This window comes from Apium graveolens, chromosome 1 (assembly GCF_009905375.1).
Source record: "Apium graveolens cultivar Ventura chromosome 1, ASM990537v1, whole genome shotgun sequence".
Lineage (NCBI taxonomy): Eukaryota > Viridiplantae > Streptophyta > Magnoliopsida > Apiales > Apiaceae > Apium > Apium graveolens.
The window spans coordinates 52,397,020-52,403,826 of record NC_133647.1 but is presented as its reverse complement, the minus strand read 5'-3'; the positions used below and the strand labels follow the sequence as shown (position 1 = coordinate 52,403,826).

The window sequence follows — 6,807 nt, the reverse complement described above, 5'->3', positions numbered from 1 at the left end:
CTCGTGCTCGCAAGAGGACCTTAGATACAGCTGAGGAGAAAGACGAAGTTCTTGATACTCCGGAGAAGTTAGATTTTGAGGATTCGGATTCAAGAACTGAGCAGAAAGAACCAGTAAACATGGGAGATCGTATTGTTCAAGCTGATCCAGCTCTTATGGATTTTTCTCGGCCTAAAATTGATGACATTCAGTCAAGCATCCTTCATCCGGCTATTCAAGCTAACACCTTTGAAATCAAGCCGGGCACTATTCAGATGGTGCAGAATTCTGTTTCTTTTGGAGGAGCGGCAACTGAAGACCCCAACATGCACATAAGGAATTTTGTCGAGATCTGCAGCACTTTTAAGTATAATGGCGTGACTGATGAGGCTATCAAGTTGAGGCTTTTCCCATTCTCACTGAGGGATAAGGCTAAAGACTGGTTATATTCTGAACCAGCTGGGTCCATCACTACGTGGCAAGATCTTGCACAAAAGTTTCTGGTAAAGTTTTATCCAATGGCAAAGACTGCTGCTATGAGGAGTGCTCTTACTCAGTTTGCGCAGCAACCTACAGAATCTATGTGCGAGGCGTGGGAACGCTACAAGGAAATGTTGAGAAAATGTCCACATCATGGAATGCCGGATTGGATGGTAATCCCTGGTTTTTATAATGGTTTGGGGGCCCAATCTCGGCCCATGCTCGATGCAGCAGCTGGAGGAGCCTTATGGGCTAAAAGCTATACTGAGGCGTATAATCTTATAGAGACAATGGCTGCAAACGAGCATCAAAACTCAACTCAGAGGATGACGTCAGGCAAGGTCGCAGGTATTCTGGAAGTTGATGCAGCCACCGCTATTGCAGCCCAGCTCCAAGCGCTATCAATGAAGGTTGATTCTTTGGCTACGTATGGAGTTAATCAAATATCTATGGTTTGTGAGCTTTGTGCAGGTTCTCATGCTACGGATCAGTGTTCTCTTGTCAACGAATCTGTTCAGTATGTGAATAATTATCAGCGACAACAACAGCCTGTGCCAGTGACCTATCATCCTAACAACAGAAATCATCCAAATTTTAGCTGGGGAAATAATCAGAATGCTATTCAGCCACCATATCAGCAAGGAGTGAGTAAACAGTTTAACCCACCTGGATTCCAGCAACCACAGCAGTATGTTACAAGGCAATCATATCCTCAACAGGGAAGTGCAGCTGCACCTACTAGTGCTGATTTTGAGGAACTTAAGCTGTTGTGCAAGAGTCGGGCGGTTTCTATCAAGACCTTGGAAAATCAAATCGGTCAATTAGCCAATGCAGTGCTCAATCGTCAACCTGGCATTCTTCCCAGTGACACGGAAGTATCAGGCAGGAAGGAAGCTAAAGAGCAAGTCAAGGCTATTACCTTAAGGTCTGGAAAAGTAGCTGATGCTGAAAAGGCAAAAGAAGTCGAAGCTGAAGTTAGAGATGAAGAATCTAAGCAAAAGGAGAAAGTGGCGGAACCAAAGAAGACTACTGTTGAACACACTCTGCCTGAGGCTAATACAGGGGAGAAACAGCTCTATCCTCCACCACCTTTTCCTAAGAGATTGCAGCAACAAAAGCTGGATAGACAGTTCAGGAAGTTTCTGGAGGTGTTCAAGAAACTTCACATCAATATACCTTTCGCTGAGGCTCTGGAACAAATGCCTAGTTATGCGAAGTTTATGAAGACTATTCTTTCAAGGAAGGTGAAACTGGATGACCTTGAAACCGTTGCTCTCACGGAAGAATGCAGCGCTGTTCTGCAGCAAAAGTTACCACCAAAACTGAAAGATCCAGGAAGCTTCACCATTCCTTGCACCATTGGCAATCTAACTTTTGACAAGTGCCTTTGTGATTTGGGAGCAAGCATTAATCTGATGCCCTTGTCGATCTTTAAAAAGCTGGATCTGCCTGATCCAAAACCCACATACATGTCGCTACAATTGGCGGACCATTCCATTACTTACCCAAGGGGCATAGTTGAGGATGTGCTCGTCAAGGTGGATAAGCTCTTCTTTCCTGCAGATTTTGTTATTCTGGATTTTGAGGAAGATAAGAAGATTCCCATAATCTTGGGGAGGCCTTTCTTGGCTACTGGCCGTACCTTGATAGATGTACAAAAAGGGGAACTCACTATGCGGGTCCAAGATCAGGATGTGACCTTCAACGTATTCAAGGAAATGAAATTCCCTACAGAAGATGAGGAGTGTTTAAAAGTGGATGTGATTGATTCCGCAGTTACTTCGGAACTCGATCACATGCTAATGTCTGATGCATTGGAAAAGGCCTTAGTGGGGGATTTTGACAGCGATGATGAAGATAGCAACGAGCAATTACAATATCTGAACGCTTCTCCATGGAAGCGAAAGCTCGACATACCATTTGAATCTCTTGGTACTTCTGACCTTAAGAATGCTGAAGGAAAGCTCAAACCATCAATAGAGGAAGCACCTACCTTGGAGCTCAAACCATTACCTGAACACTTGAGGTATGCTTTTTTAGGTGATTCATCTACGTTACCTGTTATTATTTCAGCTGACCTTTCAGGTAGTGAGGAAGACAAGCTCTTAAGGATTTTGAGAGAATTCAAATCGGCTATAGGATGGACCATAGCAGACATCAAGGGGATAAGTCCTTCATATTGTATGCATAAAATTCTGTTAGAGGAAGATAGTAAGCCAACTGTGGAACAGCAGCGAAGACTGAACCCGATTATGAAGGAGGTGGTGAAGAAAGAAATTCTGAAATGGCTAGATGCAGGCATCATTTATCCTATTTCTGACAGCTCGTGGGTGAGCCCCGTGCAATGTGTACCTAAGAAAGGAGGTATCACTGTGGTCGCAAATGAAAAGAATGAGCTCATCCCTACTCGAACAGTTACAGGATGGAGAGTATGAATGGATTATAGAAAATTGAACAAAGCCATAAGGAAGGATCACTTCCCTCTCCCATTCATTGATCAAATGCTTGACAGATTGGCGGGACATGAGTATTTTTGTCTTCTGGATGGTTATTCCGGGTATAATCAGATTTGTATTGCACCAGAGGATCAGGAAAAGACTACCTTCACTTGTCCATTTGGCACATTTGCTTTTCGTAGAGTTTCGTTTGGGTTATGTGGCGCCCCGGCCACCTTTCAGAGATGTATGATGGCTATATTCTCTGACATGATTGGAAATAACGTCGAAGTGTTCATGGATGACTTCTCCGTCTTTGGACACTCATATGATGAATGTTTGAATAATCTGCGCGCCGTACTCAAAAGATGCGTGGAAACTAATTTGGTGCTTAATTGGGAGAAATGTCATTTTATGGTGCGTGAAGGCATTATCCTTGGGCATAAGGTCTCTAGCAAAGGTCTGGAGGTGGACAAGGCCAAGGTGGGAGTCATTGAAATCTTCCCCCACCTAATTCGGTGAAAGGAATCCGTAGTTTTCTCGGTCATGCGGGTTTTTATCGGCGATTCATCAAGGACTTTTCAAAGATATCTAAGCCGTTGTGCAATTTACTTGAGAAAGATGTGCCTTTCAAATTTGATGATGAATGTTTGGCAGCATTCGAGACTCTCAAGGAGAGTTTGATCACGGCACCAGTTATTACAGCACCAGATTGGACAGAACCGTTTGAGATGATGTGTGATGTGAGTGACTATGCGGTAGGTGCAGTTCTGGGACAGCGCAAGAAAAATCTCTTCCATGTGGTCTACTATGCGAGTAAGACTTTAAATGGGGCCCAATTGAACTACACCACTACTGAGAAGGAGCTTTTGGCTATAGTCTTTGGCTTTGAGAAATTTCGATATTATCTGCTTGGTACGAAAGTAACAGTATTCACTGATCATGCAGCTATTCGCTATCTGGTTTCCAAGAAGGATTCGAAGTCGAGACTCATTCGTTGGGTGCTTTTACTTCAGGAATTTGAGTTAGAGATCAAAGATAGAAAAGGTACCGAGAATCAAGTAGCTGACCATCTCTCTAGGTTGGAGAATCCCGATTCTACTTCACAAGATAGGACGTTAATCAATGAATCTTTTCCGGATGAGCAGTTGTTTGCAATTCAGGAGGAAGAACCATGGTTTGCAGATATTGTAAACTATCTTGTCAGCAATATAATGCCGCTTAATTTGACATCCGCTCAAAAGAAGAAGTTTCTGCATGAGGTGAAGTGGTATATGTGGGATGAACCATATTTGTTTAGACAGGGAGCTGATCAGATCATCAGGAGATGTATCCCGTTCTGTGAGACGGAGGGGATATTACGAGACTGCCATTCCACGGTTTATGGTGGACACTATGGAGGTGAGAAGACGGCAGCTCGTATTCTGCAAGCAGGTTTTTTCTGGCCTACTTTGTTCAAGGATGCTCATCAGTTTGTTTTAAGGTGTGATCGTTGCCAAAGAGTGGGAAATTTGTCAAGGAAGGATGAGATGCCATTAAATGTGATGCTTGAAGTCGAGGTCTTTGATGTATGGGGAATCGATTTCATGGGGCCTTTTATCTCGTCTTGCAATAATCAGTACATCTTGCTGGCAGTCGATTATGTCTCAAAATGGGTCGAAGTTAAAGCTTTACCGACAAATGATGCAAAGGCAGTGCTAAATTTTCTTCATAAGCAAATTTTCACAAGGTTTGGAACGCCTCGGGTAATCATAAGTGATGAAGGATCGCATTTTTGCAACCGTAAGTTCACTTCTATGATATAGCGTTATAATGTGAATCATCGAGTAGCTACTGCCTATCATCCGCAAACAAATGGTCAAGCGGAAGTGTCTAACAGAGAGATAAAGCGCATTCTAGAGAAGGTTGTTTGTCCGTCAAGGAAGGATTGGTCTTTAAAGCTCGATGAAGTTGTTTGGGCTTACAGAACAGCATACAAAACTCCACTTGGGATGTCACCGTTTCAGTTGGTGTACGGTAAGGGATGTCATCTACCGGCGGAGCTTGAGCATAAGGCCTACTGGGCATTGAAGAAATTGAACCTGGATTTAGATGCAGCTGGTAAGAAAAGAATGCTTCAGCTTAATGAACTTGATGAATTTCGACTTCAAGCGTACGAGAATAACAAAATGTATAAGGAAAAGGTGAAGAGGTGGCACGATAGGAAGCTACATCCTAAGTTATTTGTGCCAGGGCAACAAGTTCTGTTATTCAACTCTCGGCTCTGACTTTTTCCTGGGAAGTTGAAATCAAGGTGGTCTGGACCTTTTATTGTCAAAACTGTGTTTCCACATGGAGCGGTGGAAATTTTTGAGAATGATTCGGACCAAGCATTCAAGGTTAACGGTCAGCGGTTGAAGCACTACTATGGGGACATGGTAAACCGAGAGGTGGTTAGTGCCATTTTGTTGACTACTTGAGAAAGGAACGGAACGTCAAGCTAATGACAAAAAAGAAAGCGCCGCGTGGGAGGCAACCCATGAATTGTTGTTACAGGAACCCTTAGAAGTTAATAACCTATCCAAAAACACAAAAAAATCAGAAAACAGGGGCTGAAAATTTTTTTTCCAGAGACCCTCTGCGCGCCCGCGCAGCTATGCTGAGCGGCCGCGCAGGGGTCGAGTTCCAGAAAATTTTTTGCAGTTCAGAAGAAAAAAAAAAAAAACACAAAAAACACAAAAAACCCATCACAGAACATAAACCCACGAATTCTTTTCCCATTACCCCATGATTTTATCCCTCAACCCCACTCCTAATCTAATTTAACCTACTCCACACCCTATATATACATACACCTATCCTACATATCTCCCACAAACTTCCTACACTTAAACCCTCTCATAAACATCAAAAATCAGTTCTTACACACTTTATTTCACAAATCAATGGCACCCAAGAGAGCACGCACTATTGACAGCAGCAGCACAGTTCCTACTGCTGATTCATCAAGGGGTACTGCTGCAAGGCCTCGGTTAACTGACAGAGCTGCGGAGGAGGAGTACACTAGGATGTTGGGGAAGCCGATTCTGAAGGAGAGGGGGTTTTTACCATCAGGGAGGGATGGTGAGTTGTTGCCCATGATTGCAGAGAAGGGGTGGATAGCTTTTTGTGAGTCACCCGAAGCAGTACCGATGAGTGTTGTTCGCGAGTTCTACGCGAACGCGAAGGCTGAAAAGAATGGGTTTTCTGTAGTTCGTGGGCTGACGGTTGATTATCATCCTGCGGCGATTCGCCGTGTGATTGGACAGCGAGAGAGGAAGCCCGAGGAGGAGAACTGGAATGAAAAGACTGCTGAGGATTTTGACTTGGATTTGATTTGTGCGACTCTCTGTCGACCGGGCACAGTTTGGAACCGCAGTCCAGCCAATAATGAGTATCGTCACTTTCCGGCGATCGCCATGAACAGGTATGCCCGTGCATGGAATGCATTTATATGTGCTAATATTTTGCCTTCTTCACATGCACACGAGGTCACAGTTGAGAGAGCACAGTTGTTGTGGGGAATGAGGAATACTATGTGGACCTTGGTGAGTTTATCTACCAAGGAATTCTGAAGTTTTTGAGGGGAGCAAAGCATATGAACATCCTTTATGCATCCACGGTTACGAAGCTATGCCGAGCAGTATGAGTGAACTGGCCGGCTCATGAGCAGTTGCAGTTGCCAGCAGCTCCGATAGATTCTGGCACTCTGAATGGGATGCAGGAGTGGACCGGTGGTGAGCTTGAGGAGCATGGGCTGGGTTATCGTCTTCCAGGAGGACGTCCAGCACGAGGTGCTACTATGGCTAGGCCAGGGCGTGGTGAGGCTGGTTCTTCGAGAGCTCAGGAGGGTGCTGGGATGGGTGATGCCCAGTATAGGAGGCTTTCACGGCGG

General features: G+C 44.4%; 1 non-coding gene across 1 annotated transcript; it reads right to left on the bottom strand.

Moving 5' to 3' along the window:
• Positions 1-512: 512 nt before the first annotated feature.
• LOC141683800 (small nucleolar RNA R71) lies at positions 513-619 on the bottom strand. The gene has a single exon (XR_012560452.1). It is a non-coding gene; the product is annotated as a small nucleolar RNA R71 (small nucleolar RNA).
• Positions 620-6,807: the final 6,188 nt, after the last annotated feature.